This window comes from Hydra vulgaris, chromosome 01, assembly GCF_038396675.1.
Source record: "Hydra vulgaris chromosome 01, alternate assembly HydraT2T_AEP".
NCBI lineage: Eukaryota > Metazoa > Cnidaria > Hydrozoa > Anthoathecata > Hydridae > Hydra > Hydra vulgaris.
The window spans coordinates 52,161,428-52,173,879 of NC_088920.1; the positions used below are offsets into that span (position 1 = coordinate 52,161,428).

General features: G+C 27.0%; 1 long non-coding RNA gene and 2 other non-coding genes across 4 annotated transcripts; 1 reads left to right on the forward strand and 2 right to left on the reverse strand.

The window, feature by feature from the left end:
* Nucleotides 1-748: 748 nt before the first annotated feature.
* On the reverse strand, nt 749-5,943 carry LOC136075425 (uncharacterized). Of its 2 annotated transcripts, none has more exons than XR_010635934.1 (4): nt 3,512-5,943; nt 1,808-1,920; nt 1,103-1,246; nt 749-958 (listed from the first exon to the last, which is right to left on the reverse strand). It is a non-coding gene; the product is annotated as an uncharacterized LOC136075425 (long non-coding RNA). The 2 variants fall into 2 exon arrangements; XR_010635933.1 differs by lacking the exon at nt 3,512-5,943 and adding an exon at nt 2,046-2,176.
* A 186-nt stretch (nt 5,944-6,129) lies between these two features.
* On the reverse strand, nt 6,130-6,201 carry trnam-cau (transfer RNA methionine (anticodon CAU)). The gene has a single exon. It is a non-coding gene; the product is annotated as a tRNA-Met (tRNA).
* Nucleotides 6,202-8,090: 1,889 nt separating this feature from the next.
* Nucleotides 8,091-8,162, forward strand: trnam-cau (transfer RNA methionine (anticodon CAU)). The gene has a single exon. It is a non-coding gene; the product is annotated as a tRNA-Met (tRNA).
* The last annotated feature ends 4,290 nt before the right edge of the window (nt 8,163-12,452 follow it).

The following is a 12,452-nucleotide window of genomic DNA, read 5'->3' on the forward strand; positions in this document are numbered from 1 at the left end:
AATAGCCAGCACTTTGTATTATAAACCACAATTTTTTAAATTATTTTCACCCACTGTCAAGCGCACATGCGTATAGCAGTAATCTTTCTTTAGGCATCGTAAATATGTGTGGTGTACATATATATAAACTGGAGATGTAAATATTACTTCTTTGAAATATATAGTAATCATCATTGTAAATAAAAATAAAAAAGTTTGGAATTCGTTTGGCGCTGGAACTGTTTTTGAAAGGAGGAAAGCTTATTTTAGAAAATAGAAGAAAAAGAACAACTTTTTGAATACTTTTACTTAAAAAGCAGAGAGAACATTGTTGTAGAAAAAAACACGTTTTTTAGGAACTTTTATTGTTGAAACAGTTTGTAAAAGTTTTATATCTTTTAATGTATAATAATATCCAAATATTAGATGTTTTGTTATTTTAATAAGGACAAATTTGAAGCAAAACAACTGAGCAAAATTTAAAAAAAAAACTTTTTGTAGAAACATATTTTTTAAACACTACCAGAAATAGTTTTGTTTAAAAAAAAATTAAGTTTCGTTTTTTTTTTCTATTCATTTAAACCCCAAGTTAGGATTTTATTGTTTTGTATTAGCTTTTGACGCACCAAAAACCTAATAAAAAAGTCATTTTGGTGACATCTTATCTAATTTTTAGTTGTCTTCAACAGCATGTTTCTCCATATATGTTAAATTTTCCTGTAAAAGTATAGCGCGGCTTTTGTTTTCTTTTAATGAGTTTGTTTCTCTGTGTGTGAGCTTTAATGCAAAATTATATACTTTCATTAAAACTTTACTCACTAACACATAATTAAACAAAAACATTTCATTACATTTATTTATTCGCTCTTCTCTCGATGCATACGTCTACCACCACGATCTGCTGAGTTATGCAATGAAGCGGTGATGGCTTCGTCAACGTCTTTGTCTGTAGCAGTTTTGCAATGCCTTCGAATAGCAACTAAAAATAGTTTATTATTATTTATTACATAGTTGATACAAAAAAAAAGTTCATTTATTAAGGGGTAGTGTAAGTTGTATTAATAATTATAATGTATGAACTTTGAAAAATGACGCACTCTAATTTAATAGCTACTATACTTACTTGCAATAAACTTTACAAACGCCTCAATAGAATATTTGTTTGACCGTTTCCCAGGACGACAACAATTCATTTGTAATTCATCAGTCATGAAGACATTCAAAATGTTTCACACTATGTACGATATGTATTTTCCACCTGCTGTTGCTAGCCAGTTAATTTAAATACAGAAAATAAACTATTTATAATAGCTGAGTTACATTTAAACTATATTATAAATCAAAAGTAATTAAACAATACTAAAAACACAAAACTATATAAATACAAACATATATACATACATATATATATAATTACTAATAAATATAATTATATAATTTATTAGTAACTATTTATATAATAAATATTATACAACATTTATAATTTAATCTTTAAAATTTTACAATAAATTTTCAATTGAATTTCAATGAAAGAGAACGGTAGTTTTACTTAAAAGTTACAACAACATTTTGTTAACATTTTATTAATATTTGAGTAAAACTTACTAACAGTGAGGCCATTTCATTATCCTGACATTGCAACAACATGACATCTAACCCTTCTACATTACTCGCTTTTTTAAATAAACTTTAATTAGTATGACCAATTGGCATACGTTCTATCAGATGCTTTATTTTTTTTCTTGTAGAAGTTAAATATTTTACTAAATCTAATTAAATATAAATAATTCTAAGTACTAAAAAGAGAGATAAATGTATGTATTCTCACCTTTAAGTAGGTTTTCAATGGAGGTCAATTTGTATTCAATTGATTGTGTGATTGGTGTGAGTAGAATTTTTGGTGTAAGCAATGTGAGGGGGTGGCAAAAACTCCAGAAATGACTACAACAAAAACACAAAAAATTTTAGAAAATATATATTTTTCTAGTTTATTACATTTATACAAATATTTATAATTTAATTATCTTTATAGTTATACTACTTAACAACAAACAAATAAAGCTTACTGAAGGTAAATTTTTTTCTTCAGGACCATTCATTTTCAGGATATTTAGGATTTAGTAATGACATAAAGCTTTCATTCTAGTCATTTTTCAAATTTTTATATCTAATATTAACATATTTAAACTTAAACTACTTTAATCAAGAAACATGTTTAATGCTTTAATATAAATAATTAATTTTCGTAAAGAAACACCAATATTCAGCAATATTTCTTCTAAATTTATCCGCGTTTATCAACTGCAGGCAAATGTTTACCTGCAGTTGATAAAATTTGTATTTTGTATCTTTCCCAATCTTGATTGGGAATCTGTCTCTTGCGACGCATTGCTCTCAATGAAGTAATGCTATATTTTGGCCATATACACTCATTGTTTCCATTCAACTATTCCTTTGGAACATACTCTACAGTATTTTCATTCAGGAAATGAACAATATAAAAAATATCTTTACACTGTAAATTATATAAACAATATAAACTGTTTATGCACATTATATAAAACTCTAGGAATTAGAAAAAGTAAGGTCAGCAAATATTGTTTATATATATATATATATATATATATATATATATATATATATATATATATATATATATATATATATATATATATATAGATCTATAGTTTGTTGTCTTTGGGAAGAGCGGAAGGAAAATAGTGATTCTTACGCCAACACATACGTCACTTTTAATTGCTTTTGACTTTCGTCCAACATTTTCGTGTTGGACGAAAGTCAAAACCATTAATTTAATTACAAATTAATTGTTATATTAAAAAACCACAAAAACGCAAATTTAATTGACCAGAATGTTTTTAAAAACATTCTGAATGTTTTTAACAATATAAACAATGTTTTTATTCTTATTTTTTTTAATAAAATGTTTTTATTTTTATTTTTTTTTAATAAAATGTTTTTATTTTTATTTTTTTTACTGTAAATCATGCACGGAGTGTTGCTACATCGACTATCTTATAGCCTGACTCGCAAGGGAGTGCTGCTACATAGACTGACAAATAGCCTGACTCACAAGGGAGTGCTGCTACATCGACTGACAAATAGCCTGACCCGCAAGGGAGTGCTGCTACATCGACTGAGGGTTTGGTTGGGGCAGGCAGTCTATCATTATTAAAAAAAAAAAATTCCGGTCTTGCATTTTAATTTTTACTTTTTGTCAACAAAATATGGAAAAAACTTTCGGACAACATCTAAGGGTTCTATATATATATATATATATATATATATATATATATATATATATATATATATATATATATATATATATATATATATATATATATATGTAATTTATATATATTTATTTATATAATATTCATATCCATATGTATATATTTTTATATATATTTATATGCCTGTTAAAGATATATGTAAATGAAATATCAAATATATGAAATCAATAATATTAACAAAGTCGGAGAAAAAATGTCAATAATATTAATAATTTACTTACATTGCTTGCCATTTTATCTTATTTCAGAATATTTTTCCGCTTCTTTTAAGCGATTGTGCTAAGATGATTTTTTCTCTTTAAATAAAACTAAGATATTTTAAAAATTAAAATGTGGTCTTATGCAGCAAGATAATGTGTTTTATATGAATGACTCACATGATAACCATCTATTTTTGCACGTATTTATTTAAAGAGTATACCACATTAGGTAGAATGATTATGTGGACCGCATTACGTGTTCCGCATGTGGGTCACACTAATTATCAGTTTATATATCCATAATCATCTAGAATATAGTTTTATACTTCATATGTGTGCAATTGCAAAAGCAGTTTTGTTTTTATAATACCAACTTTCTCAAGAACTTGTTGTACAGTAATAAAATATGTACCTCTAAATCCTTGTCTCAGTTTTCCAAACTGCTTTTCTTAATGATCAGTGGTGAATGTTCAAAGCAAAACATACTTATGAGTTGTAGACAATGACAACCCCATAAGACCATTACATATACGATAAAGATTTTTTAAAGTATCTTTAGGAAAGCTTTTAGAAGAACTTTTTGAGAAGAGCAAATTTGCTTAGCCATGTTTCCGAACTCTAACTGGTTTTGAAAATTAAAATTATCAGAAGAGAAACTAGCATCCTATTTTGGATAAAGCATATGTACATCTGCATAAATGCTATGAACATTAACAATTCTCCAAAATTCAATTATTATTGAAAGAAAAGAAATAGTATCATCAACATCTTTAATTCTGGGTGACATTTTAAAGCACAAACTGTTTCTTTGCAAAATACAGACAAGTTCAAATTTTTTGCTTTTTAATTGGTTTTGGGAACACAGCAACATCAGTAAGTTCAGACATTTTAATCATTTGATTTGATTCTAATTAATGCAATGCTACAATGTGAGACCAATTGGCAACTTTTTTTTCTTTATTAACAAAAAACTCAAGTTCATGTGACTTTTCCAATTATTGCAAATATTTTTTAACAGGTGCACAATATCATACAGAAGATATATATTACTCTTACCATAGTACATTATCTGTCTCAAACTTCTTAAAAAAGGCTTGATTTACCTAGTTACTATCACAAACTGTAGAAATAACATGGCCACCTGCTGCTTTTATGGCAGAAAAAAGAAAGGTAGTTTGTTCAAAAATAAAATTTGAACTGATTTCACACACAGGAAGCATTTTACGTAAAAAATTAGGTCCACCAAGCAAAGTAATTAGCATAAAACTTAAAACAGTATTTGCAAAAATTTTTGGGTTGTTAACTGCTTTTCCAAAAACTGTTTCCTCATGATACTGCAATATAGTCTTAACATAAACTTCATCCAATAAAAGAATGCAGTTTTTATGTCTAATGTCTGTAAGTTTGAAAAAATCTTTTGTGGATAAATATCCTCATTAATAGATTTTACTTTTGGTGTCAGTCTTGTTAATGCTGTAATGCTAGGAAGTGTAAAGTCTTCTTGGAGATGATTATATGTAGCACATGACATTGCAAAGTACTCAAATGCTCTAATTATTGTTTCAAGTGCTTTTTATTTGTAACACGTTTATCACCCATCGAAAAAAGTTGCTGTTTAAGAAAAAAAATTTACTGCTTATCTCATATGAACTTAAAAATTGAACTGCTTCTTATGCGAGTATCTATTCAATTTGGTAATTCTGTTTTGTGAGGGTTTTTATTAAACATTTCACTCCAAAGTGAAAAAATTCATACTAAAAATTATTATTAATTTTCAGAATAAACAATGGCACACATATGCTATAAACAAACTCTAACTGTTGAATCAAAACTTGATTTTCTGTTTTTGTATTAAACTCCATTTAATTTATAATTTACTATGTTTGTTTTCGGATTAATATAATATTTTATAATATTTTTTAAATTAAAAGCAGAGAACTCGTCAGGTTGAACATTTCTAGTTTGTGAGGTTGAACAGGTTGAACATTTCTAGCATGTGATCTTGAAGTTATTTTAGGATATTTTAGGTAATTGTCTATGATGGTTTAGGTATTAAACTTGGTTTTACACACTTAAACACATATGGAAGATCACAAGGTCTTTCTTTGCCATATTCTTTAGTTAAAACAAAAACTTTCTCAAACAATCGTGTCTTATACAGCATTTGCGACTCATGTTAATCACAAAGTAAATTAAAAATTTAAACATTGACTAAATATTTTAGCAAGGATTTTGACTTAATGTTACATAGTATAGGAAAATAAAAATGTTCGCTTCCAGATAACGACGTCATCCACATAGTTAATAGGCCTTTTATTACATGTACAGCAATTAATAATTAGTAGCAGTAATTAGTAGCAGTAATTAATAATGCAAATAAACAATAAATAAATAATAAGATAATAATAATTAGTTGCAGTAATCACCACGCCGTAACTATGCTGGGTGGATATAAATTTTTATTGGTTAAAAAAAAAGGTAAAATAAAACGCGATAATAAAGATAATAACTTTATTAACTTTCATATATTATCGAAAATGTATGAAATTTTACCTTCCGTTTACATTATTGGTATTTTGCAATTTCAAGTTTATATTACAAAATAAGAGGAAAAAAAATTTAAGGAAAAAATTACTTCGTAGCAGAGGGTAGTTTCGATCTACCGACCTCTGGGTTATGGGCCCAGCACGCTTCCTCTGCGCCACTCTGCTGGTAGTTATGTAAAAATAATTTTTTATTTAAAAAAATTAAGCAAAATTATATGATGTAATGACGTGTAGTGGCAAAGTTTAAAAACGAAAAGTCATGTATTGGCTTTTTCAATAAATTGCAATCAACATAACGTTGCAATCAACATCAACATAAGCGTACATTAACGGCAAAAATGTTTATTTTACAACGCACTTAAACAATTTTTTAGCTTTTTTAGTTTTTTAATCATTTAGAAATAATCCCTAGTCAAAAAGTCCTATAGGGCCAAAAGGATTTTGGAGTTACAAAACTATATTTTATTGTTTTGTAAAATCAATTTTTAGTAAGTTTGGTATAAGTTTGGACCTTTAAGTAGTATAACTATATTGTATGAACAACTCTATTGCGGCGGTAAATGCTGCTACTTTAAGTTGTGATATTTGCAAGTGGCGGTAATTTTTATAAGATGAGGCAAACGATTTTAAATGAAGCAAAATTCGGTGGAACTTAACTCAAGTTTGTTAAGAAATGGACTTGCGTAAAGGTCAATGCTTTCAAACATCAGCAAAAGCTCAAACACAGTTTATTACAGAATTTGCAAAAGCAAATTGGCAACTTCTGTGCCGAAGAAATAATGTGACAGTTTCATTATACAACAAGAAAGAGAGTATCACATTTTTAATGTCATGTTTAATGTAGTATGTTTAAGCTGTAAATGTTACATTATAGGGATAACATAGTTACTTGGAAATTCGACAAACAAAATCGTATATTTAAACCAACCTACTGTTTGGTTTAAATATAATGTTTAAATTTATATTATCACCAACCTAAAGTTTGGTTTAAATATACAGTTTAAATATATATTAGCACCAACCTACAGCTTTAGTTCTGAAATGGCCTACTTGAAAATAAAAAAAGATAAAAAGTAAGTTACTTCATCACTAAACAATCACATATGATGGGTTAAATTTGACAGATCTTCCTGTAACTTTACTGCCACTTTAGCAACTTTAGCCACTTTAACTCCTGCCCAAATGTGAGGGCACTGATGTAGTAAAATTTTCAACGTTACTATCTTAAACTAAATTTAAATTTATCGACAGATTTTAAATTTCGTAAAAAAATATTGTAAATTAAAAAAGTTATGACCATGCAAAATTTATACTCCCCTCATTTTGGGGAGGTCGGAAAAATTTACTACATCAGTGCCCTCATGTTTGGGCAGGGGGTAGCGTTTTAGGGTTTTTTTTGTTCCCAGGCCTCCGTCATCCCAAATTTTTGCAAGGCCTCCTCATTTGGCATATGTATGAACATGCTTAATCTTGGAGTTTGCACAATGTGTGTAAGTGTCCTATTTGAAACATCAAAAAATCCTGCGGGCACCTATGATTATTTTGGTTATTTAAATCACAACTAAATAAATATTCATCATAGAGTAGGCAGGACCGTTACGAGGGAGGGGGGAAAGGGGAAGACTTTCTAGCCCCATTGGAAATTAATTAGTCGGGAAATTTGGACACTAGAGACGGCGAAAATGGATTTGTATTTGGCAGTCGGGAAATGTTAGCTAATGAGGACTTACGCCCCCCCCTCTCCTTTAAAATCTTTTCGGGACGGCCCAAGGAGTAGGCCATGAAGTGTTAAATAAAATTAAAATATGAAATTAAATATAGAAACGGTTAAGCTATAAAGAATAATAAAAAAAAGAAACAGTTAAGCTACAAAACAGCTTCACCGTTTTATCAAGACTAATTTTCTTTTTTATAAAAATAATGCGAAATGAGAAAAGTTCTTGTTTAGTCTTGTCTCGCAAGAAATTAAGATGAAAAGTAAAAATAAAATGTTTGCCCAATAATTGTTATATATTATTTTAGAATAAGATTAATAAAGTTCTACCAATTCAATCAGCAGAGTGGCGCAGAGGAAGCGTGCTGGGCCCATAACCCAGAGGTCGGTAGATCGAAACTACCCTCTGCTACATGATTACTTTTGTGAATTTTTTTTTAAATTTTTGATATTTTTCAAAAGCACTAATCACAGATTCACTAAGAAAACAATGATCCGCAGTATACTTCCCAAACCAAATACTTCTTCTACTTATCCAACATGAACGGAATGAGGATAAGAAAAAATCCCGAAGTATGCGTTGTTAGAAATTTAATAGTCTCAAAAAAAAAAAAAAAAAAGGCACGCACAAGAAATTACTTTTTTTATATTATTCCCCCGTCGGTGGATAGAAAAACGAACAAATGGAAAATCGCCTTTAAACTCAATATTATCAACATATTACTGCTCCATGTATTTAAAGACAGCTTCATAAAATACTCTTTTCAAGGGCGATAAAAAATCCATAAGCTTATATTTATAAATTTATATTTATAAACTTTATATTTATAAACTTAAATTTATAAACTTATATTTTGCCAGGTTCTAAACATAACTTTATATTTTTCAAGGAATCCGATTAAAATAGTTCTCTTTAAGTAGGGAGTTTTGTCACGTGACATTTTATCGCGGAAAAAAATCGTTAATATATTTTTGAAAAACTTCGTCCAAAAAACGCCAGAAATGATTTTATGTAGGTGTTGAAGAATAAAAACCCACCCATGAAAATAAATAATATATACGTACATGTAGATTTTATTTTTTTTAGAAAAGGTTGTATTACAATAATTTGTTTGGGGACGACGTTTTGGTTTAGAATTGATAAAGTTATTTAGTTTTAAATCTTTCAGTTTTGTTAAAATACAAGTAAGTTAAAATAATTCTTTCGTCCCCACGTAAAAACAAATTTTGCAACTATTTATTTATTAAGTGAATAAGTTTTTTTGTAGTCTTATAGGGTGGGTTTTTTGTTTTCTAAGTAAAGATTATTATAATTTCCCCCGTCTTTAGATATTTTTGGTAAATTTGCCGTTTCTTCTATTACTTGACTAAAGATTTTTGCACACGTTGAATTCAATATTTTATATAGCTGAGATTTTATTATAAATTTTTACTAAAGGTATTCTAAAGTGAGTTTGTTTTGTGTTGTTAATGTGGTTTTTGCTAACCATTTGGTAATTGAATCACAGCAGTTTATCAGTAAGTCTTATTTGTAACTTACAATTTTCTTTTTATACAATTTACTTAGTTTTTAAGTTTATATATATATATTAGGTACGTGAGTAAAAAATTTCAAATTGTTTGAATACTATAATGTTATATATCATTAGAAAGAGGATTATTACAGTATTTTAAAGGTGAAAAAATTATCAAAGTCGAACAATTGGTTCAAGAGTTATGACGGTTTAAGTTGCGATTTTTCTATATATGGATTCGTTGAAGAAACTGTGGTCAAAATAATGTTTTTCTTCACTTAAATTGTCATAACTTTGCCAATTCTTATCGAAATACAAATGTCTTGGTGTCAAAAGATAGGTGTAAGAGTGGGTTACAACTTTATGTTAAACTCTAACCACCGGGTGTATCGGATGGACAGAGGGGGCACCAAACAACCACCTCGCCCGTATAAAACTAAACACTTTTTTCAGAAATTTTTTTTTTAAATACATAAGCAATATAAATACACAAAAAAGTTGTTTTAAATTTATAGTAAACAACTAAAATATACGAGAGGTGAATGTTAGCAATAGAGGTGGGTGTGGTGGCGATTGGTGTATCACACCTTAGGATCAAAAACGACTTGATTTTATAAATATTTATATCTTTACTATAATGAGTAAAATTAGTAAACAATATAAAATTATGTTATACAATCTTACGTAAAAAAGTGGTGTTTCTATTACGAAAGGGCGTATGCCCACCACCTGCCTACCCCCTACCCCCCACCTCTCCACCCAACCTAAAAAAAATTATTTTTTTCAAAATTTGAACAATAAATTTAAAAAATTAATTAAAAAATTGGAAATAAATTAAAAAATAAATTCATACCAGACAACCACCAAATATGGGAGGTTAATGTAAAACTCACAGTAGATATGTTGATGATGTTTTAGTACTATAATATCAAAAAATGTTTCAATTCTTGAAATATCTGATTGAATATTTAAAATACAACAACAAAGAAGTAAAAAACATTCCAATAGATTAAAAGATACATTAGTGGTGCATCCATGGTCATAAGAGAGTGGAGTATAAAGGAGGGCGTATCCAAATATGTCATAAGAAAGAGGCATTCTAATGCCCCTTCCACTTCTTACCAAAAATTATTATTTAATTGGATATATATTACAAAAAAAATTATACAACTACTAATGTGGGACTATAAGTCAATTGGCTGTAAAAAACATGTCATCTTTCTAACCAAGTATAGCAAAAACCTATAATAAAGTCTTTCATGTGATTATTACATTAACAGAAGTAAGGACCATACAAAAATTGCAAATATTTTTTAATATAAACTCATGTGGCAAAGTTGATATATATAGTCTTACAAGTTGCAACAGATAAAGAAAAAAAAGCATAATAATAATAATAATAAATACTTAAATCAATTTTCAAAGAAAGAAAATATATGTCATTACCAACTGGAACAGATGAAATTTGCACTAAAATAAAGAAACAGGCATAATAAACTAAAATCAAATTCTTGTAATAATTTTCCAATTACAAGTTCACTTTATACACCTTACCAATTCGTTCAGATGGCGATGGCATTAAAAAATAAACATAAAATACAGCAACGTCTTAAAATTATTTGGTTGTTAAAAAGTAAAAATATGTAAACCTTACCAGTATTAACAGAAGAAGATAAAACTAAAAAATAAAAATACATTACATTATCTTGCAATTATATATGTAAATTATTTGTCGATACTGGAAAATATTTCTTATTTAAGATCTATAAGTTCTTATTGAAAATATATGACATTACCAACTGGAACAGATGCAAGTGGCACTAAAATAAAAAATAAAATCTTGTATTTATTTTGTAATAACAATCATGTTGAAAGGTTTAGATTATACCTTACCAACTTGTTTCGATGATAATGGCACTAAAAAATAAAAATATAAAATACTATAGCATAGACTTATATGATAAAAAAATGTTATATGAAAAACTTTATATGAAAAAATTAAATAATATAGCACAACCTTAAAATAATTTAGAAATTAAAATCATATATGAAAATAAAATATAAAAACCTTACCCATTATAACCGATGAAGCTGATACTAAAAAACAAAAAATGCAATATACAACATAACTGTATAATTATTTAATAATTGAAACCATACTTAAAATTATTTGTAATTAACAACATATATATATACATACATACATATATATATATATATATATATATATATATATATATATATATATATATATATATATATATATATATATATATATATATATATATATATATATATATATTTATATATAAACCTTACCAACAGTAACGGATGAAGATGATACTAAAAAATAAAAAGGCAATACACAAAGCAACCTTACAATTATTTTATAATTAAAACTATACTGAAAAATAATAATATATAAAACTTGCCAACAGTAATGGACGATGATGATACTAAAAAATAAAAAAACAATACACAACATAACCTCACAATTATTTAGCAATTATAATCATATCGAAAAGTAAGAATATATAAACCTTACCAGCAGGAATAGACAACAGTGACACTAAATATGAATTAAATGGCATAATATAAATCTCCTTCCATTAATATATATATATATATATATATATATATATATATATATATATATATATATATATATATATATATATATATATATATATATATATAAATTCTCTCACCAATTATCGAAGTAAGGTTTGCTAAAGATAAAGAAAATAAATTAAAATTGATGGAATGTGAATGGAATATATTTCAACTTTAAAACGCACTTGTTTCGAGTTATAATATATATATAATGATGTATTAACAAAGTATACACTTTAAAATATTGAAACCTACAAAACTTACATATTTGTTTGCCATATTCACCTAAATACCAATTTTAAATGAAACCATTTAATTGAAGTTTATATTTGTAATGATGTATCAATTAGTTATATGTTGAAAAATATAGAAATCTATGAAAGTTACATATCTGCTGGTTGTACTCACCTAAATACCAATTTTAAATCAAAACGTTTATTCAAAGCTAACAAGGAATACTAACACAGCATACAAATACTTTTAAATGATATAGTAACTAAAACAATTTAAGCTAAACTTACTGATTGTTTGTTCTAATTTGCCTACAGAAAAATAAAGTGACTTGATAAAATGTA